Source organism: Haematobia irritans, chromosome 5, assembly GCF_050003625.1.
Source record: "Haematobia irritans isolate KBUSLIRL chromosome 5, ASM5000362v1, whole genome shotgun sequence".
NCBI lineage: Eukaryota > Metazoa > Arthropoda > Insecta > Diptera > Muscidae > Haematobia > Haematobia irritans.
The window spans coordinates 107075208-107098793 of record NC_134401.1 but is presented as its reverse complement, the minus strand read 5'-3'; the positions used below and the strand labels follow the sequence as shown (position 1 = coordinate 107098793).

Genomic DNA, 23586 nt, shown 5'->3' with positions numbered 1-23586 from the left:
ATAAATAAAATGTTTACAAAAGTTTCTATAGAAATAAAATTTTGACAAAATTTTCTATAGAAATAAAATTTTGACAAAATTTTCTATAGAAATAAAATTTTGACAAAATTTTCTATAGAAATAAAATTTTGACAAAAATTTCTATAGAAATAAAATTTTGACAAAAATTTACTATTGAAATATAGTTTTGACAAAATTTTCTCTAGAAATAAATTTTTGAGAAAATTTTCTACATAAATAAAATTTTGACAAAATTTTCTATAGAAATAAAATGTTTACAAAAGTTTCTATAGAAATAAAATTTTGACAAAAGTTGCTATTGAAATATAGTTTTGACAAAATTTTCTATAGAAATAAAATTTTGACAAAATTTTCTATAGAAATAAAATTTTGACAAAATTTATAGTATAGTTTTATAGTATAGTTTTGACAAAATTTTCTGGAAAAATAAAATATTGACATAATTTCCTATAGAAATAAAATTTTGACAAAATTTTCTATAGAAATAAAATTTTGACAAATTTTTCTATAGAAATAAAATTCTGACAAAATTTTCTATAGAAATAAACTTTTGACAAAATTTTCTATAGAAATAAAATTTTGACAAAATTTCCTATAGAAATAAAATGTTGGCAAAATTTCCTATAGAAATAAAATTTGGCAAAATTTTCTATAGAAATAAAATTTTGACAAAATTTTCTATAGAAATAAAATTTTGACAAAATTTTCACAAGAAATAAAATTTTGACAAAATTTTCTATAGAAATAAAATTTTGACAAAATTTTCTATAGAAATAAAATTTTGACAAAATTTTCTTTAGAAATAAAATTTTGACAAAATTTTCTATAGAAATAAAATTTTGACAAAATTTTCTATAGAAATAAAATTTTGACAAAATTTTCTATAGATATAAAACTTTGACAACATTTTCTATAGAAATAAAATTTTGACAAAAATTTCTATAGAAATAAAATTTCGACAACATTTTCGATAGAAATATTTTTTTTTAATAGGATGTTTTTAATAAAATTTAAAATTTGCTCTAAATTTTGGTAGATTATTTTTACCTCGAGTTCCAATCAAGATTACTTGTTAATGAGATTAACTCCAATTCGATATAGGGCATGCAGACAGACGACTGTCTAAGCCCATAACAGGGCCCCTGCCTCGTTTACAAATCCCTTCGTATTTTTTCCTTCCAGGCAGTATATATACATCAATGTTCATATTGTTGCTGATTGTGGAATTTTCTGTTCTCGCCACCATAACGAATCAAACACCACATAACCAAAATGGCAATAAATGGATAGACAAAGGATAGACAGCTAGGACGTACATAGAATCATTCCATAGGCGTAGATAGATGGATGGATACATATGAAAAGCATTGAAAGCCAACCATTCGAAAGATACTACTGCGGGTTTTATAATGGACATTCATAAAAATCCATTATTTCAAAAAAAACACTAAAGTCTGGAAGCAAAGACAGGCACTAGAGTACTTAGACTAGCTCGTACTATGGTCGTCAGCCATATTACGGAGATTTATTGGTTTCTCTTGTAAAAGCTTAAATAACGAAAGCAACAAGAATAACAATCAGGATATCAAACTAACCACATGAAGAACTTTCCTGTTTTTTTTACTTTTTGTAAATCATTCAAGCGTCCATTGTGGCCATTTCAATGAATATACAGTCGGTGCCAAAAACACCAGAATACAGAGAAATATGGACTTCTAGGATTAAAGATAAGAAATAAGATTATTTCAGAAAATACAACCATACAAACTGTAACTGTATTGTGATATTAAGGATTGCGCGACCTAAATTTTAGAATGCACAATTTACAAAATATTTAGGAAAAATTTCATTAAAATAATGAAATTTCAATTAAAATAATGTTTATTTATATTTGCTTCAAACATTTTTTGTTATTAAATTTAGGGCACAAATTTTGCGTTCCTCCGTTAAAGTTGTATGTCTTTGAACATACTCAAATTTTCCTTAAATTAACTGAAATATTGAATATTGATTATATGCTGTCTGAATCTTACGATAGGTCACATGCCGATCTTGTAATATCAGTTAGCGCATAGCATCAATGGTTTCCGGAACTACAACTCATTGTGAAAGATGTTCACGAAATTCGTCTTGGAATCCTCGAGCTTTGATCTGATTTAAATAAGTTAGTTGTAACAAGTATATACGGCCGTAAGTTCGGCCAGGCCGAAGCTTATGTACCCTCCACCATGGATTGCGTAGAAACTTCTACTGAAAACTGTCATCCACAATGGAATTACTTGGGTTGCGGTAACACTTGCCGATGGCAAAGTATCTTAAAACTTCCTAACACCGTAATATATACCACATAGTCCATACGTGGTATATATTAAACTAAAAAAGGCCGATTAAATACGTATATAATTAAAGTTTCTATAGAAATAAAATTTTGACAAAATAAAATTTGGAAAAAATTTTCTATAGAAATAAAATTTTGACAAAATTTTCTATAGAAATAAAATTTTGACAAAATTTTCTATAGAAATAAAATTTTGACAAAATTTTCTATAGAAATAACATTTTGACAATGTTTTCTATAAAAATAAAATTTTGGTAGATTATTTTTGGCTCGAGTGGCAAGCATGATTATGAACCGATATGGACCAATTTTTGTGTGATTGGGGATCGGCTATATATAACTATAGACCGATATGGACAAATTTCGGCATGGTTATGAGCGGCCTTATACTAACACCACGTTGCAATTTCAATCGGATCGGATGAATTTCGCTCCTCCAACACTGAAAAAACAGTGAACCCACCAGGAAGAAAACTTTCGGTTAATTTTAGAAAATTTTGAATATTTGTAGAAAATTTTAACTAAATAGTATTACAAACGTTGGCATCACGCCGATGTCATAAAAATAAGTAAATATTTTTCGACAAATTCAAGAAAGTTTATTAGACATAACTAAATTATTTCACTTGTTAAAGAAAATTTTGTAGTTTGAAGGAAAAACTTGGAGTTCAAAATTGCAAGAATGTCTTTAGTGACATACGAAGTTCATGATGGACGCATTTTTGGTAAAATTTACAAATTTAAAGAAATTCTGAACTATTTTGTGGAAGACACGAATTTAGTTCATCTTTATGCTTCATTTGAGTATATTTCTTTCCTCGGTTTTAGATAATTTCACTAACGTACACAAAAAATTATTAGAGTAAAGGAAACTTTCTCCAAACATAATTCCATGAACTAAAATAAAGTTACATTGGCTTTAGTGAAATAGAGGGTTCACTTTTTTTTTTTTGAGTGAAGAGGCTCCGAAGATCAAATCTGGGCAACGGTTTATATGGGGGCTATATATAATTATGGACCGATATGGACCAATTCTTGCGTATTTGTTAGAGACCACATTCTAACACCATGTTCCAAATTTCAACCGGATCGGATTAATTTTTCTCCTCTAAGAGGCTCTGGAGGTCAAATCTGGGGATCGGTTTATATGGGGGCTATATATAATTATCGACCGATATGGACCAATTTTGGCATGGTTGTTAGAGACCATATACTAACACCACATACCAAATTTCAACCGGATCGGATTAATTTTTCTCCTCTAAGAGGCTCTGGAGGTCAAATCTGGGGATCGGTTTATATGGGGGTTATATATAATTATCGACCGATATGGACCAATTTTGGCATGGTTGTTAGAGACAATATTCTAACACCATGTACCAAATTTCAATCGGATCGGATGACTTTTGCTCCTTTAAGAGGCTCCGGAGGTCAAATTTGAGGATCGGTTTATATTGGGGCTATATATAATTATGGGCCGATGTGGACCACTTTTTGCATGGTCATTAGAGAACATATAAGAACACCATGTACCAAATTTCAGCCGGATCGGATGAAATTTGCTTCTCTTAGAGGCTTCGCAAGCCAAATCGGGGGATCTGTTTATATGGGGGCTATATATAATTATGGACCGATGTGGACCAATTTGTGCATGGTTGTTAGAGACCATATACTAACACCATGTACCAAATTTCAGCCGGATCGGATGAAATTTGGTTCTCTTAGAGGCTCCGCAAGCCAAATCGGGAGATCGGTTTATATGGGGGCTATATGTAATTATGGACCAATATGGACCAATTTATGCATGGTTGTTAGAGACCATATACTTACACGATGTACCAAATTTCAGCCGGATCGGATGAAATTTGCTTCTCTTAGAGCAATCGCAAGCGAAATTTGGGGGTCCGTTTATATGGGGGCTATACGTAAAAGTGGACCGATATGGACCAATTTATGCATGGTTGTTAGAGACCATATACTTACACTACTTGTGCCAAGTTTCAAGTCTATAGCTTGTTTCGTTCGGAAGTTAGCGTGATTTCAACAGACGGACGGACGGACATGCTCAGATCGACTCAGAATTTCACCACGACCCAGAATATATATACTTTATGGGGTCGACGTGTTACAAACGGAATGACAAAGTTAATATACCCCCATCCTATGGTCGAGGGTATAAAAAAAACACAGAGAATGTTCACGATTTAATTGTTTGGAAAATTAAATCGTGGACGAGATGGATCTTTTAAGATCTCAGCAAAAAATATTTCAGCAGTAAAATTTAGTTGCGCTTTTTGGTATACAATAAAGTAGCCAGTGCATCCACACTGCATGTATCGGTGGCAATAACGTAAACTAGTAATCAAACAAGTTTATGATCATTCGTTTACGTTATTGCAACCAATTCATGCAGTATAGATGCACGAAAGGTAGTGCCGTTTTCCTTCATACCAATGACAATATTGCCCACTTCTGAGCAATATTGTTAATGAAATGAGCAATTATATTAGCGTTATGTTGAAGCTGCTATAAATCGGGACATCGCCCATAAATTTCACCGCTCTCTCTCCCTTACAATCCTGCTAAATAGTGCTCCATTTTTTGCAGGGTATGCATCGCTCGATTTTCTCAAATTTAGCCATAATACTCCTATTTATTAACCAATGTTACTCAAATTTCAAATTTTTATGTACTAGCTGATCGTATTTAGACTTACATGTAGCTCTTACATAATATTATTGGCCGATTTTTAAAAATTTGGATTTATTACCCACACTTATTGAGCAATTTTCTCTTTCTTTTTGTAATAATGGACTTAATATTATTGGCATACTTACTCTGCAGGTATTAAATCAAGTATAACTCCAAAGATCTGGCATTTCTGTTCAGATTGAGATAGAGCTCCCATAAACCTCATAAAGCCTTTAATTTTCATAAATATGGAACTACGCTTTATCTCCCAAACCTATACCAATGACACCCTACAAATGCTTATGTTTACTAATTCAGTAGGGGTAGTTTAGGGTATGATGTAGTCGGCCCCGCCAGACTTTCTACTGTAGTTACTTGTTTTCATTTATAATTTTGATTATTTCAGGAAAAATAATCGCGAAAATAAAGAGATTTTCAACTCGAAAACCGAAAACATAGTACCCAGCATTAACGGGCAAAGCTAACATGTATTTCCATTGAAATACTTCGCAGTATATCCGTTACCTTTCTGCAATAAAATTAAAAATTTCTCAATACATTTATATATCTCCCATTGTGTATTTCGTTAAACTATTAAAGTTTTGATCAGAATCAAGGGGGGAAAGTGCAAAATAAATATTAAAACATGCCGCCTACAATTCACAAAACGAAGTTTTTGTAGTTTTACTACTCTCTCTTTTTTCTCTCTCGCTCTCACCCACTTAGAGAACAACAACGAGAAAGCAACTGCAACAGAACACTGTTACCACAGTTGTTCAAAAGGAAATGGAAAAACTGAAATGTTTCAAAGTCCTCCACACAAACAATGCTAGAAACCATAGATGAACATTTTTATCATTAAATTACCATCATGCCGGTATACTTGTACGTCGCTGGCTTCATCATAGGTTGGTTATTTGATTTGGTGGATCATTTGTTTTTTGTTTGTTTTGAATTTCGGATGGAAACCCAGTACACGCATACACCTGAAGATATGGGGTTTCCAGGACCCAATAGAAACTAAAAGGATGGATGTGTATGTCATCTGAAATGGCAAAAACATTGTTCTCTCTCTTGCTACGAGGTGTAGACATGGATGGCTAATGCAAATTGGAAGTTTTGAAAGTTCCACATAGATAGATAGAAAAGAGCCAAACAAGAATGTAAAAGAAGCAACTGTTCACCATGGATTTTATGACAGACGAAAACATTTGTTACCCCCAACCCCAACATACGCATTGGCTATCACGTGCACCCAGTGGAGGGCGCATACATAAAAAGCACCGGAAGCCAGACATTAAGCTATGCTGGTATATAAAATGAATATGCGTCCTTTTGTTTTTTTTTTTTTTTTGCAAATACATAAAAGGATGCTGTGATTGAGGACTGAAATTTGTAAAGGAAAGTTTTGGAGAATTTGCCCTTGAGGTGTTCGAAAAGTGTCATATACAAATATTTTGAGAAAGGCGTGGAAAGAATTAACCCTTGAATGCGCACTATATATTTTAATATACAACCAGAAAAAAATTGTTATGCCTTAAAATCGTAACCGAATTCTGCGAAATCAAGTTAAGCAACAAAATTGATTTTAACAAAATTTTCTATAGAAATAACATTTTGACAAAATTTTCTATAGAAATAAAATTTTGCCAAAATTATCTATACAAATTAACATTTTGACAAAACTTTCTATAAAAATAAAATTTTTACAAAATTTTCTAAAAAAATAAAATTTTTACAAAATTTTCTATAGAAATAAAATTTTGACAAAATTTTCTATAGAAATAAAATTTTGACAAAATTTGACAAAATTTTCTATAGAAATAAAATTTTGACAAAATTTTCTATAGAAATAAAATTTTGACAAAATTTTCTATAGAAATAAAATTTTGACAAAACTTTCTATTGAAATAAATTTTTTAAAACATTTTCTATAGTTACAAAATTTTGACAAAATTATCTATTGAAATAAAATTTTTACAAAATTTTCTATAGAAATAAAATTTTGACAAAATTGTCTATAGAAATAAATTTTTGACAAAATTTTCTATAGAAATAAAATTTTGGCAAAATTTTCTATAGAAATAAAATTTTGGCAAAATTTTCTATAGAAATAAAATTTTGACAAAATTTTCTATAGAAATAAAATTTTAACAAAATTTTCTATTGAAATAAATTTTTTAAAACATTTTCTATAGATACATTTTGACAAAATTTTCTATAGATACAAAATTTTGACAAAATTTTCTATAGAAATAACATTTTGACAATATTTCCTATAAATATAAAATTTTGACAAAATTTTCTATAGCAATAAAATTTTGACAAAATTTTCTATAGAAATAATTTTTTTACAAAATTTTCTATAGAAAGAAAATTTTGACAAAATTTTATATAGAAACAAAATTTTGACAAAATGTTCTATAGAAATAAAATTTTGACGATATTTTCTTTAGAAATAAAATTTTGACAAAATTTTCAATAGAAATAAAATTTTGACAAAATTTTCTATAGAAATAAAATTTTGACAAAATTTTCTATAGAAATAAAACTTTGACAAAATTTTCTATAGAAATAAAATGTTAACAAAACTTTCTATAGAAATAAAATTTTGAAAAAATTTTCTATAGAAATAAAATTTTGACAAAATTTTCTATAGAAATAAAATTTTGAAAAAATTTTCTATAGAAATAAAATTTTAACAAAATTTTCCATAGAAATAAAATTTTGACAAAATTTCCAATAGAAATAAAATTGTGACAAAATTTTCTATTTATTTCAATAGAAATAAAATTTTGACAAAATTTTCTAAAGAAATAAAATTTTGACAAAATTTTCTATAGATATAAAATTTTGACAAAATTGTCTATAGAAATAAAAATTTTGGCAAAATTTTCTATAGGAATAAAATTTTGACAAAATTTTCTATAGAAATAAAATTTTGACAAAATTTTCTATAGAAATAAAATTTTGACAAAATCTGACAAAATTTTCTATAGAAATAAAATTTTGAGAAAATTTTCTACAGTAATCAAACTTTGATAAAATTTTCTATAGAAATAAAATTTTGATAAAATGTTCTATTTTGACAAAATTTTCGATATAAATAAACTTTTTACAAAATTTTCGATAGAAATAAACTTTTTACAAAATTTTCTATAGAAATAACATATTGACAAAATTTTCTATAGAAATAACATATTGACTAAATTTTCAATAGAAATAAAATTTTGACAAAATTTTCTATAGCAATGAAACTTTGACAAAATGTTCTATAGAAATAAAATTTTGACAAAATTTTCTATAGAAATAAAATTTTGACACATTTTTCTATAGAAATAAAATTTTGACAAATTTTTCTATAGAAATAAAATTTTGACAAATTTTTCTATAGAAATAAAATTTTGACAAATTTTTCTATAGAAATAAAATTTTGACAAAATTTTCTATAGAAATAAAATTTTGACAAAATTTTCTATAGAAATAAAATTTTGAAAAAATTTTCTATAGAAATAAAATTTTGAAAAAATTTTCTGTAGAAATAAAATTTTAACAAAATTTTCAATCGAAATTAAATTTTGAAAAAATTTTCAATAGAAATAAAATTTTGATAAAATTTTCTATAGAAATAAAATTTTAACAAAATTTTCTATAGAAATAAAATTTTGACAAAATGTTCTATAGAAATAAAATTTTGACAAAATGTTCTATAGAAATAAAATTTTGACAAAATTTTCTATAGAAATAAAATTTTGACAAAATGTTCTATAGAAATAAAATTTTGACAAAATTTTCTAAGAAATAAAATTTTGAAAAAATTTTCTATAGGAATAAAATTTTAACAAAATTTTCTATAGAAGTAAAATTTTGACAAAATTTTCTATAGAAATAAAATTTTAACAAAATTTTCTATAGAAATAAAATTTTGACAAAATTTTCTATAGAAATAAATTTTAACAAAATTTTCTATAGAAATAAAATTTTGACAAAATTTTCTATTTATATAAAATTTTGACAAAATTTTCTATAGAAATAAAATTTTGACAACATTTTCTATAGAAATAAAATTTAGACAAAATTTTCTATAGAAATAACATTTAGACAAAATTTCCTATAGAAATAAATTTTTGACAAAATTTTCTATAGAAATAAAATTTTGACAAAATTTTCTTTAGAAATAAAATGTTGACAAAATTTTCGATAGAAATAAAATTTTGATAAAAATAAATAAGTTTAATTGATTTATGAAAAGATATCACCGTAACATTTTATACTTATACTTGAATATACACAAAAACAAATATCACAAAAATATTTCCAATTAAAAATTTGATTAAATTTGAAATTTTTTCAATTAAAAAATTACAAACAATACATTTTTTAATCAATCTAAAAACACAAATTCAGATAAGAAAGTAATTGAAAAAATTTACGTTTTCAATTCAAAAAATTAATCAGTTAAATTTTTAATCGAATCAATTGAAAAATTAATTGAAATTTTCAAATTAAATCAATTAATTTTTTTAATCAATTTTTTTTTTTTTTACTTCAAATTAAATTTGTGTTTGATACTATTAATTCCGTGATTGAATCAAAAAAAAAAATGTTTTGTGTATGAAAATACAGATTTTTCAGGTGTGTATCATTTCAATTTCAATTATTACCCAGCAAAAAAAATTGGAAGTTGTTCCACAAACATTTCTTTTAAAGCCCATCCCAGAATCCCCCATCGATTTTTTTCAACTTCCGATGCAGTCCTTTTGGACAAGTCCACAAACATTTCTTCTAAAGCGCATCATGGGATCCCCTAATGATTTTTTCCACTCCCGATGCAGTCCTTTTGGACAAGTCCACAAACATTTGTTCTAAAGCGCATCTTGGGATAGCCCAATGCTTTTTTTCTACTTCCTCTGCAGTCCTTGTGGACAAGTATTAGAAAGCCTATTTTAAGTGCAAATTTTTAACAATTAAATTTTACAAAAAAAAAAAAATACAAAATTTATAAAAAAAATAGAAAATTAATAAAAAAAGTAAAAAAAATAATAATAAACAAAAAATAAACTTCATCCCCGCTGGGATTTGAACCTGTGCCGTTTGACTTTTTCGCTTCCATGGAAGTTCTTTTGAGAAGGTTTTGCAAATTACGAGAATTTCTAATTTTTTTGTTGATTTTTAATAGAAAAAATATATTTATACGAAAATAAATGCCGAAAATAAAAAATAAGAACGATGCATAACATAAAAAAATATTTTTTTAGAAAAATATTTGATAAAAAAAGTTGCCGCTAATGAGATTTGAACCTGCGTTTCTTATTTTTTTCGTTCATACTAATAAAGAACATCTCGAGAAGCAAACATTTGAATTAACCTTTCGACGCTTTATGTTCAATGGCGTTCGTGGCTGAGTGTGCTAAGGCGTTTTGTTATGGTGCCATCAAACCCAGGTTCAACCCCTGTTCGGAGCGAAAAAGTTTTTCGAATTGTAAAAAATTAGATAATAGGAAAATAATAGTGTAATAATAAATATGGTTGAAAAAATCAAATTGATTGAAAAAAATTTTTTCGCTTTTTAAATTTCTTCATTCAAATTAACTTCCAGAGCACAACTTCTAAAGCAATGCAAAGGATCCAAAAAGGGAGAACTTCGGTCCTATGACAAGCCCATGTAAAATTCATTGGAGATGATCCAAGTTTGCACTACTTCCGGATCACAGATTGGGGATCCAAACTACTTTTTTGGAAGCTTTTTTTTGCTGGGTACATATGTTTTTCATAATTTCAGAAGTTATTCAGATTTTCTTGAAATTTGCAATGGGACGTATGTATATCGTCGGTCAGTCATAATATCAAATAGAAGTTTCAGCAGACTACTATATCTACTCTACAACTTTCATCATTTGAATGAAAATTTGTACACTGACTTTGTGCAAAACATTGCCATCCTCTCGAAAGATTTATTGTTTAACTATTATGTATTGAATGAAAACATATTTGGTCCTTCGATGTGAACACCGTATGTATGTTGTCTACACTAAAATATATTATACTTAACATATGGTCTTGTCTGGATAAAAATGTTGTATTGTGCAAATAATGACTCTCAATCCATGTATAATCCACCACATGCAAGGAGAAAGTAAAATTCAATAATGAGACACACAATCAAGTTCAACATGAATGACAGACAAATTGTATATGGGGGTGTATTATTTGAATATGTTCTACTTCGTGTAACATAGCAAACAAAGGTCATATAAATAAATGCTTATAAACATATCTATGTACTTGTATATTAAGTTATATACATATATGTACATATATACACAAAACAGACATTTATATTACTACTATTCTAAATGGCAAAAGATCTACTAGATAGGTATGTATATATTTTATTGCAAAAACATTAAGAGCTTATAACATTACATACGATATTTCAAATATTCTCTTTATGCCTCTTTCACTGTCACTCTTTCTCTCTGTCTCTCTCCTGTGTTCTCTTGCTTATATGTTAGTCAAAGCATTAACAAAACAAATCACTGTTATATGGCCAAATGTTTGGATGGTTGAATAACAGACTAAATGTTTGTTTTGAACGATATGATACCTTCCTTCTATACACATCCATACATTCATGATGGGATGCTTTGATAGCATTATTTTGACATTTTGCCATTAGAACATTCCTGGTATGTATGCTTCCACCGTTAAAAGCCTTTTATGTACAATTGATATAAACTGTGGATACATAGGATATGGAATACGTGTAAATACATACATCTATAACTTTTTGGGAAATAAGCTAACTAGAGTTACGCTCAAAAAAGGGGCTTTAAAGTAAATTTAACATTATTTTAAATCATATATTTTACTTAAAATTTTCCTAATATGAGAAGGTTTCCTTAAATTTAATAAATTTTTGTTTTCTTTAGTTAAATGAACAAAGAAAGAGAAAAGAATTTGAGTACAAATTTTTTACTAAATATGAATTCCCCACAAAATAGTTAAGAATTTATTAAAATTTTCTATAGAAATAAAATTTAAAAACAAAAATTCTATAGAAATAAAATTTTCTATAGAAATAAAATTATTACCTAATTTTGTATAGAAATAAAATTTTGACAAAATTTTCCATAGAAATAAAATTTTGATAAAATTTTCTATAGGAATAAACTTTTGACAGAATTTTCTAGAGAAATCAAATTTTGATAAAATTTTCTATAAAATAAAATTTCGACACAATTTTCTATAGAAATAAAATTTTGACAAAACTTTCTATAGAAATAAAATTTTCAACAGAAATACAATTTTGACAAAATTTTCTATAGAAATAAAATGTTGACAATATTTTCTATAGAAATAAAGTTTTGACAAAATTTTCTATAGAAATAAAATTTTGACAAAATTTTCTATAGAAATAAAATTTTGACAAAACCCTATATATCAATAAAATTAACAAAATTTTGTTTAGAAATATAATTTTGACAAAATTTTCTATAGAAATAAAATTTTGACAACATTTTCTATAGATATAAAATTTTGACAAAATTTTCTATAGAAATAAAATTTTGGCCAAATTTTCTATAGAAATAAAATTTTGACTAAATTTTCTATAGAAAAAAATTTTGACAGAATCTTATATAGAAATAAAATTTTGACAAAATTTTCTATAGAAATAAAATGTTGACAAAATTTTCTATAGAAATAAAATTTTGGCAAAATTTTCTATAGGAATAAAATTTTGGCAAAATTTTCTATAGAAATAAAATTTTGACAAAAATTTCTATAGAAATAAAAATTTGACAAAACCTTATATAGCAATAAAATTAACAACATTTTGTTTAGAAATAAAATTTTGACAAAATTTTCTATAGAAATAAAATTTTGACAAAATTTTCTATAGAAATAAAATTTTGACAAAATTTTCTATAGAAATACAATTTTGACCAAAATTGAAAATTGACCAGAGAAAAAAAATTATGACAAATTTTTCTATAGAAATAAAATTATGATAAAATTCTCCATAGATATAAAATTTTGACAAAATTTTCTATAAAAATAAAATTTTGATAAAATTTTCTATAGAAATAAAATTTTGACAAACTTTTCTAAAGAAAAAAATTTTGACAAAATTTTCTATAGAAATAAAATTTTAACAAAATTTTCTATAGAAATAAAATTTTAACAAAATTTTCTAAATAAAAAAAAATTTGACAAAATTTTCTATTAAAATAAAATTTTGTTAAAATTTTCTACAGAAATAAAATTTTGACAAAATTTTCTATAGAAATAATATTATAGAAAATTGTATCAATTTTCTATAAAAATAACATTTTGGCAAAATTTTCTATAGAAATAAAATTTTGACAAAATTTTCTATAGAAATAACATTTTGATAAAATTTTCTATAGAAATAAAATTTTGACAAAATTTTCTATAAAAATAAAATTTTGACAAAATTTTCTATAGAAATAAAATTTTGACAAAATTTTCTATAGAAATAAAATTTTAACAAAACATTTGTTTGTTTGATAGTTTTTTAGCAAATTTTCCTGCAAATTTTGTTACATTATTTATGGTTGTTAATTTCATCAAAAATTCATTCCATTTTGTTTTCTTAAAAATAAGAAATTTTCTTTATGAACAAATGAATAAAACTAATTATTACTTTTATGTTATCCTGCAGGTTAGTTGTTTGTCCAAATTAATTACTTTGACAAAATTTTCTATATAAATAAAATTTTGACAAAATTTTCTACAGAAATAACATTTTGATAAAATTTTCTATAGAAATAACATTTTGATAAAATTTTCTATATAAAAAAAATTTTTGACAAAAAATTTTTAGAGAAAAAAAATTATGACAAATTTTTCTATAGAAATAAAATTATGATAAAATTCTCCATAGATATAAAATTTTGACAAAATTTTCTATAGAAATAACATTTTAGCAAAATTTTCTATAGAAATAAAATTTTGACAAAATTTTCTATAGAAATAACATTTTAGCAAAATTTTCTATAGAAATAAAATTTTGACAAAATTTTCTAAAGAAATAAAATTTTGACAAAATTTTCTATAGAAATAAAATTTTAACAAAACATTTGTTTGTTTGATAGTTTTTTAGCAAAATTTTCTGCAAATTTTGTTACATTATTTATGGTTGTTAATTTCATCAAAAATTCATTCTATTTTGTTTTCTTAAAAATAAGAAATTTTCTTTATGAACAAATGAATAAAACTAATTATTACTTTTATGTTATCCTGCAGGTTAGTTGTTTCTCCAAATTAATTACTTTGACAAAATTTTCTATATAAATAAAATTTTGACAAAATTTTCTATAGAAATAACATTTTAGCAAAATTTTCTATAAAATAAAATTTTGACAAAATTTTCTATAGAAATAACATTTTGATAAAATTTTCTATAGAAATAACATTTTGATAAAATTTTCTATAGAAATAATATATTAGCAAAATTTTCTATAGAAATAAAATTTTGACAAAATTTTCTATAGAAATAAAATTTTGACAAAATTTTCTATAGAAATAACATTTTGATAAAATTTTCTATAGAAATAACATTTTGATAAAATTTTCTATAGAAATAATATTTTAGCAAAATTTTCTATAGAAATAAAATTTTGACAAAATTTTCTATAGAAATAAAATTTTGGTAAAATTTTCTATAGAAATAACATTTCAGCAAAATTTTCTATTGAAATAAAATTTTGACAAAATTTTCTATTGAAATAAAATTTTGACAAAATTTTCAATAGAAAATTTTCTATAGAAATAAAATTTTAACAACATTTTCTAAAGAAAAAAATCTTGACAAAATTTTATATAGAAATAAAATTTTGACAAAATTTTCTATAGAAATAAAATTTTGACAAAATATTCTATAGAAATAAAATTTTGACAAAATTTTCTATAGAAATAAAATTTTGGCAAAATTTTCTATAGAAATAAAATTTTGGCAAAATTTTCTATAGAAATAAAATTTTGACAAACTTTTCTATAGAAATAAATTTTTGATACAATTTTCTATAGAAAGAAATAACATTTTGACAAAATTTTCTATAGAAATTAAATTTTGACAAAATTTCCTATAGAAATAACATTTTGACAAAATTTTCTATAGAAATAAAATTTTAACAAAATCTTCTATAGAAATAAAATTTTGACAAAATTTTCTATAGAAATAAAATTTTGACAAAATTTTCTATAGAAATAACATTTTAGCAAAATTTTCTATAGAAATAAAATTTTAACAAAATTTTCAATAGAAATAAAATTTTAGCAAAATTTTCTACAGAAATAAAATTTGTACAAAATTTTCTACAGAAATAAAATTTTAACAAAATTTTCTACAGAAATAAAATTTTTACAAAATTTTCTATAGAAATAAAATTTTGACAAAATTTTCTATAGAAATAAAATTATGATAAAATTTTCCATAGAAATAAAATTTTGACAAAATTTTCAATAGAAAATTTTCTAAAGAAATAAAATTTTAACAACATTTTCTAAAGAAAAAAATCTTGACAAAATTTTATATAGAAATAAAATTTTGACAAAATTTTCTATAGAAATAAAATGTTCGATTTTCGATATTAGTTCGATTTAATTTATATAATTTCTAATTAATTATAATTATTATAATTCTAGTTTCATTAATGTAAATTCAATCATTATTACAGATTCGAATTGAAATATCACATTTGTAGTTAACCTACATCGAAATTAACGTACATTTGATATCCTTTGAGTAAGTATATTGGTCGTCGTCCACAAAAGTATATTTGTGTGTGTATGGTATGAACACAAATAAAAAAGTTGCTTTCAATGTTTTAAATCCAAATTTAATTTTTATAAAATATGTTTGCTAAAAGGAAAATAAGACAAATCGAAAAAGGCTAACAATAGGTAAAATAATCTTGCAAAAGGCATTACAACGCTAGTATCCTTCTGATATTGTACAACCCAATGTACGAGTAATACGTTTCCAGTTCACAATTGGTTTTTTTAACTTATAAGCCATAATCAATTTTAAACTTTGGCCGTAAGAAATTCCAACTATTGGTTTCATGATGTAGAGAGATGTAATTCATCCATTCTACGCTGAAAAACAGATTATCAAAATTGCATGTCCTTAAAATACCAAAAATTGCATGTCCTTAAAATACGAATGAAATTTTTGCTTAGAATAGAAGACACATTTCTCTGTTACAAAGATTTTTCCCTTGTCCAAAAGTCGATAAACTTTTCAATGAATTCGTTTTGTCCTTGTAGTTAGGTGATTCGGCTTAAAACTGGGTATCTTTATATGGAAGAAAATTTCATTTGACTAAAGTCAACTCGGCTTTAATAATTCTGAGAAGTTCTTCAAAATAAATTAAATCGTCTTAGAAAAATGTTAATAAATAGAAGATGGTTTTCAATACTTTGTTTCAAAGATTTTTGTACTTGAAACATAGCATAATTTCTACTTGAAGTCGAGTCTGAATCTTTGGAATCGGGTATACGAATTTTTAGACCGTGCGCATAAGTTCACTATGAACTAAAGCAGAAGAAAATTTGCATACGAGTCCCAAAAATAGTAAGAATGAACTACTGTGTGATTAAAATGGTCATGATTTGGCGCCAATGATTTTCTTCTTTACTTTTAGTTCATTTTTATACCCACCACCATAGAATGGTGATGGGGGTATAATAAGTTTGTCATTCCGTGTGTAACACATCGAAATATCGATTTCCGACTATATAAAGTATATATATTCTTGATCAGGGAGAAATTCTAAGAAGATATAAGCATATCCGTCTGTCTGTCTGTTGTAATCACGCTACAGCCTTCAATAATGGCGCTATCGTCCTGAAATTTGGCACAGATTCGTTTTTTGTTTGCAGGCAGGTCAAGTTCGAAGATGGGCTATATCGGTCCAAGTTTTGATATAGTCCCCATATAAACCGATTTCCCGATTTGGGGTCTTGGGCTTATAAAAACGTAATTTTTATCCAATTTGCCTGCAATTAAAAATCTAGAGGTAATTGAGGACCATAAAAAGGTGTGCCCATCAGTCCATGTTTTGGTATAGCCCCCATATAGACCGATCTCCCGAGTTTGCTTCTTGGGCGTCTAGAAACTGTATTTTTCTGAAATTGAAAATCTAGAGTTATTTTAGGACTATAAAGAGGTGTGTCGAAAATGGTCCGTATCGGTCCATGGTTTGGTATAGCCCCCATATAGACCGATCTCCTGATTTTGCATCTTGGGCGTATAGAAACTGTATTTATTACCCAATTTGCCTGAAATTGAAAATCTAGAGGTATTTTGGGACCCCTAATATGTGTGCCGAAATTGAGGTGTATCGGTCCATTTTTTGGTATAACCCCGTATAGACCGATCTCTCGATTTTACTTCTTGGGCGTCTAGAGACTATATTTTCTAGCTGATTTGCTTGAAATTGAAAATCTAGAGGTATTTTATGATCAAAAATAGGTGTGTCGCAAATGGTGCCTATTGGTCCATATTTTGCTATGGCCCTCATATAGACCGATCTACCGACATTGTTTATTTGTTTATTGGAAATTGGAAACTAGAGGTATTTTGGGACCCCCAATATGTTTGCCGAAATTGAGGTGTATCAGTCCATTTTTTGGTATAACCCCGTATAGACCGATCTCGAGATTTTACTTCTTTTGCGTCTAGAGACTATATTTTCTAGCTGATTTGCTTGAAATTGAAAATTTAGAGGTATTTTAAAATCACAAATAGGTGTGTCGCAAATGGTGCCTATTGGTCCATATTTTGGTATGGCCCCCATATAGACCGATTTACCGGTCCATGTTTTGATATAGCCCCTATATAGACTGATCTCCCGTTTTTACTTCTTGGGCTTCTAGAATTCGTAGTTTTCACCCAATTCGTCTGAAAGTGGAATTCTAGAGGTATTTAAGGAACATTAAGAGGTGGTGAGTATTGGTCCATGTTTTGGTATAGCCCCCATATAGACCTAACTCCCGAATTTATTTCTAGGTCTTCTGGAATCCGGCTAACCACAAATAAGTCAGCCGAATATGGTGTGTGTCGACCCATGTTTTAGTATAGCCTCCACATAGACCGATCTCCAGATTTAACTCCTTGGGCTTCTAGAAACCGTAGTTTTTATCCGATTTGCACAAAAATTTAAATATACTGGAATTTTAGACCCTCAAAAATCTGTATCGCATTTTTTTTTACCGGTCCATTTGGCAAGGCATGCATATAGATCGATTTAACTTCTTGAGGGTACACCCAAAGAAAAAATATTTTCCTCCGGAATGAAATTTTGAGACAAACGAAATTCCCCTTTCGTATAAAGTATTTTCGTTTACAGCAAACTAATCCGAATTTTTGATAAGCGATTCAACGATTGTCTCTAAAATTTGTGTCAAAAGAAAACTTTGCTTGCCTAAAATTTCGTTCCTCAGAAAAGAAAACACTTCTTTCAGGGTATAGCAGGCGCACTGATCATGAAAGTTGCTTGAAACTGAAAGTAAAATTTCCAAATTTTACTCATCGCATTAATTTAAATAATGACGGAAAAAAATGTACAGATTTAAGATTTCAAATCAAGGCATTATTTCATCATATGCACGATATGTCTATAATTTCTCTAAAACTCAAACAAAATTGGTTCTCATAAATCCACAATCTGATCTGGTCTTCATAGGAAGAATCTTTAAATTTTTTCTTCGGGAAGCGTACTGGTTTAACTGATTTCCTTGGGAGAAGATTTCATCATCAAACCCCCCAACCCGCTACGACGAAGAGTTTCAAAGTAAACTATTATATTTTATTCATGGTGGTGGGTATTTAAGATTCGGCCCGGCCGAACTTACTGCTGTATATACACACAAACAAATTTTTTCTGGTTCAATCACGAAATTAATTGATCCAATTAATTTTTTAATTGAAATGTCTTCAATCACAGAAATGATAGTATCAATTAAAAAATTAATTGAAGGTCAATTAAAAAATTAATTGATTCAATTAAAAAATTAATTGATACTATTAATTTTTGTGATTGATTTTTGTTTCAATTAAAAAATTTGTTGAATCAATTAAACTTTTAATTGAATATTTTTTAAAACTCAATTAAAATTTTAATTGGAAAAATTTTCGTGAAATTTTTTTCTGTGTACTTGTTTTAAATTTCTCTGACTGATTTCATTGAAATTTACTGGGAACGATAGAGATGGGCACCTCCTGCTTGGAAGATAATTAGGGTCGCGGCGATCCAAGAGGCAAACCTAAATGACACCTTACCTTGCGCCATTGTAATGGATATAATGTGCTACGTAAGGATCGGGCAAGAAGCGGAGGTGTTGACCGTTCCGTGCTGTATAGACATATCCCTCTTGTACCAGACACGTTTGACCCCTACATAGAATATATGGGGGTAATAGTCAAGTCTGGGGGTTTTCGAGATGATGGAGTTGTGCAACGTATATATACCACCGGTTGGTAGCTGTTCTCCAGATTATAGCTCAAACATTGAGAACTGTGGGTCTGGGCATAACCGGTTGGTGCTAGAAGACTTTAATGCCCACTATGAACTTTAGCATTCTCTCCTGGGTAATGACCAGAGAGGCATAGCTTTGGCAGACGAAATATATGACTCCAAAATTTTGGACGGTGAACGAAGAGGCCCCACGAGAATTATGGGTGATTGCAGCAGTTCGTCAGATATATCTTTACAATCCAAACAAAAAAATATTTCCGATGCTAAATTTATAAAATATTAAGGAAAAATTTCTTTAAAATAAGGAAATTTTAATTAAAAGAAAATTTATAATCTTTGCTTCAATATTTGCTTTTAATAAATTTAAGACACAAATTTTGTACATTTTTGTCCCTTCGTTAATATCGTATGTCTTTGAACTAAGATCAATTTTCCTTAAAGTAAAGAAACATATTTTTAATTTAAATGCACGGAAATATTGAATTTTGGCTTAAATCTACTTTAGTACAAGTGGTCCGATTGGTCAAATTTTGGCTAGCGTGTAGATTTTCCTACAATTTTTTACACACAAAACGGGTTGGCTGATAAGTCCCCGGTCTGACACATAGATGGCGTCGCTAGTATTAAATGCATATTATTTTTATATAGTACCAACCTTCAAATGATTCGTGTCAAAATTTGACGTCTGTAAATCAATTAGTTTGTGAGATAGAGCGTCTTTTGTGAAGCAACTTTTGTTATTGTGAAAAAAATGGAAAAAAGAAATTTCGTGTTTTGATAAAATACTGTTTTCTGAACGGAAAAAATACGGTGGAAGCAAAAACTTGGCTTGATAATGAGTTTCCGGACTCTGTCCCAGGGAAATCAACAATAATTGATTGGTATGCAAAATTCAAGCGTGGTGAAATGAGCACGGAGGACGGCGAACGCAGTGGACGCCCGAAAGAGGGGGTTACCGACGAAAACATCAAAAAAAATCCACAAAATGATTTTGAATGACCGTAAAATGAAGTTGATCGAGATAGCAGAGGCCTTAAAGATATCAAAGGAACGTGTTGGTCATATCATTCATCAATATTTCGATATGCGGAAGCTCTGTGCAAAATGGGTGCCAACAACGTGTTGATGATTCTGAGCGGTGTTTGCAGCAGTTAACTCGTAATACACCCGAGTTTTTCCGTCGATATGTGACAATGGATGAAACATGGCTCCATCACTACACTCCTGAGTCCAATCGTCAGTCGGCTGAGTGGACAGCGAGCGGTGAACCGTCTCCGAAGCGTGGAAAGACTCAAAAGTCCGCTGGCAAAGTAATGGCCTCTGTTTTTTTGGGATGCGCATGAAATAATTTTTATCGATTATCTTGAGAAGGGAAAACCCATCAACAGTGACTATCATATGGCGTTATTGGAGCGTTTGAAGGTCGAAATCGCGGCAAAACGGCCCCATATGAAGAAGAAAAAAGTGTTGTTCCACCAAGACAACGCACCGTGCTGCAAGTCATTGAGAACGAAGGCAAAAAATTCATGAATTGGGCTTCGAATTGCTTCCCCACCCACCGTATTCTCCAGATCTGGCCCCCAGCGACTTTTTCTTCTTCTCAGACCTCAAAAGGATGCTCGCAGGGAAAAAATTTGGCTGCAATGAAGAGGTGATCGCCGAAACCTATTTTGAGGCAAAACCAAAATGGTATCAAAAAATTGGAAATTCGTTATAATCGTTGTATCGCTCTTGAAGGGAACTATGTTGAATAATAAAAACAAATTTTGACAAAAAAATGTGTTTTTCTTTGTTAGACCGGGGAATTATCAGCCAATCTGTTATATTGCCAACAATAGAATTTGATTGTTATGATAGTGGTATTGATTCTTTTTTTAACCAACTTTGGTATTTAGGGTATTCTTTTGAAAAGTCTAGCGAAGAGCCCAGAATTTATGAATTTGATAAAGATGTCATTAAAAACGTTTGTATTAAATTCACAAAAGCACTTATAATTGAAATGGACTCCCTCCAGACGAAGAATGTTTTTCTCCTCTGAAAAAAATATTTTGACATTTGAAAGACATTACTGATCAAAATGAATTGGATGAAAGCATTCAAACTTAGCAAGGTGCACACTTGAATAAAGGTTCATAATTTTATAAAATTAAAAATGCGTCAAATCAATACACAAAAGGTCCATAATCCATCTTTAGAAGTTTTTGGTTTTGTTTTGTTTTTTTGTAGAGCATTGAATTTTAGCTGGCTTTAGAAGTTTTTGTGGTGAGAAGCGGTATGTTGGAATTTATAATATATTTTTGGAGCTTTTTGCCCTTCGGTTGTTAACATAACTGCTTATGGAAATTAATCTTCGAAACTGTCGAACAGCATTTGACACCGATGTACCATCTATGCAATATCTAGCCTATAGTACGAAAGCCCCCCATATAAAATTTTACATTGGCAACGCTGTTAGTAATTTATTTAAGACCGGAGTTGCTGCAAATAAATACACGTCGCCCATGGTCAATAACATAAATCAACGCCGTTAAAAAACAAAACAACAAAGAGAACGAAGAAAAACATGCGGAACATGCAAAATCGATATATACGGCAAACGCACACCAACAAACATAACATATGGAAAAAACTGCATGTATTTTGCCGCCACCCACCCCCCATAATCTTTCACTGCCCTTTCCAATGATTCGGTCGGATAACCAATATTTGCAAGTTTTGTTTAGAATATCCCATAGGAAATCTAAAACTATATTTTACTATTACTGGTCGACTTATATACTTTAAAGAGAAACACTGATTATTTATATACCTTGAACTTGTTTGTTTTTGTTATTATTGGTATGAGATGTTTGCTCCCGGTCTGTTATAGTGGGGAGTTTCTTATTACATCCCTCTACATTTAAATTCGTAAAACACACAAACGCACACACATATTAGTTTAGGTAAATAATTGTTTGATATAAACTTACCTTAAATTTTAATATTATTATATTTGTTGCCGGAAAGCGAATCGCCTGCCCAACGATGTAAATTTGGAAGGACTGATTTGCGCTAAGAATATTGGGATATGTGGAAGAAGGAACCGCTGTTTTTGTCTATATATATATATATATATGTAGGTGTGAATAATTGTTTTTTTTTAATACAAACAAATGACCGTCTCCAGATTTTATCTTAATTAACTAGTAATCCCCAAAAGAATGTAACAAAAATCTAAGTATACCGAGAAGCTATATGGAATTGTTTTGTATAGTTTTACATCTGTTAAACTTTTTGTTATTATAGAACGTGTTTGGTTTGCAATATTTTTATGTTTTATTTTCTACTGAAGCCGCAATTTTTTACATAGAAACCATAGGCAGTTTTGGTTTAACAATTTCTTGGTTACACCGCCACCAACCGTTATATCCGATTTATCTCACTTTCGCTTTCTTAACAAAATGTCGTATAAGCAATTAAAACATTTTAATATTATAAACAAAAATACAATAGCAGAACAAATCGAACGCTCAAGCACGGCGAAAACTCACAAATTATGGGGTTCGCTATCGAGTTGAAAAGTTAAGGCAAGCATACACCATTACATACATACATTACAGGCCATGTTGTTAGTGGTTTGGGCTTTTACCGCTAAAGGATAGCAACTAACATTGGGGAGAGAGTGTTTGATGTTTGGTAACACTCCCCCTCATGGATGTAGCCCATACATATGACTGCTGTCAAAGGTTTTTATATTGGCAATTCTGAGTACCGACTACCTTACGAATGTAGTCATAATTTTCGTGAGATAGGAATAGGAATGTCAGTGGGAGATATATTTAATTTAAAGGTCCATACTATGTTAGCTTTTCGCTGGGAAACATTCGTATTTACTTTATTAAATTAGTTCAATTTAAAGCAAATAACTTAACTCAATTGATGCTTACATTCTAGGGCTGTCACTCGGGATAAAATCAGGGATTTTCGGGAATGGATTAATCCCGACTCCTGGCATTTTTTATTTTGAATCCCGGGATTTTTAAGGTTCCC

The 23586-nt window shown here is 28.1% G+C and overlaps 1 protein-coding gene across 3 annotated transcripts in view; it reads right to left on the bottom strand.

The window, feature by feature from the left end:
* Positions 1-23092, bottom strand: part of Dg (Dystroglycan) — a 765125-nt gene extending 742033 nt beyond the window's left edge. For all 3 annotated transcript variants that reach the window (XM_075310093.1, XM_075310095.1, XM_075310094.1), the window contains exon 1: positions 22527-23092. The gene's annotated coding sequence lies outside the window, so the exon portion shown is untranslated. The remainder of the gene's footprint in view (positions 1-22526) is intronic.
* Between the last annotated feature and the right edge of the window lie 494 nt (positions 23093-23586).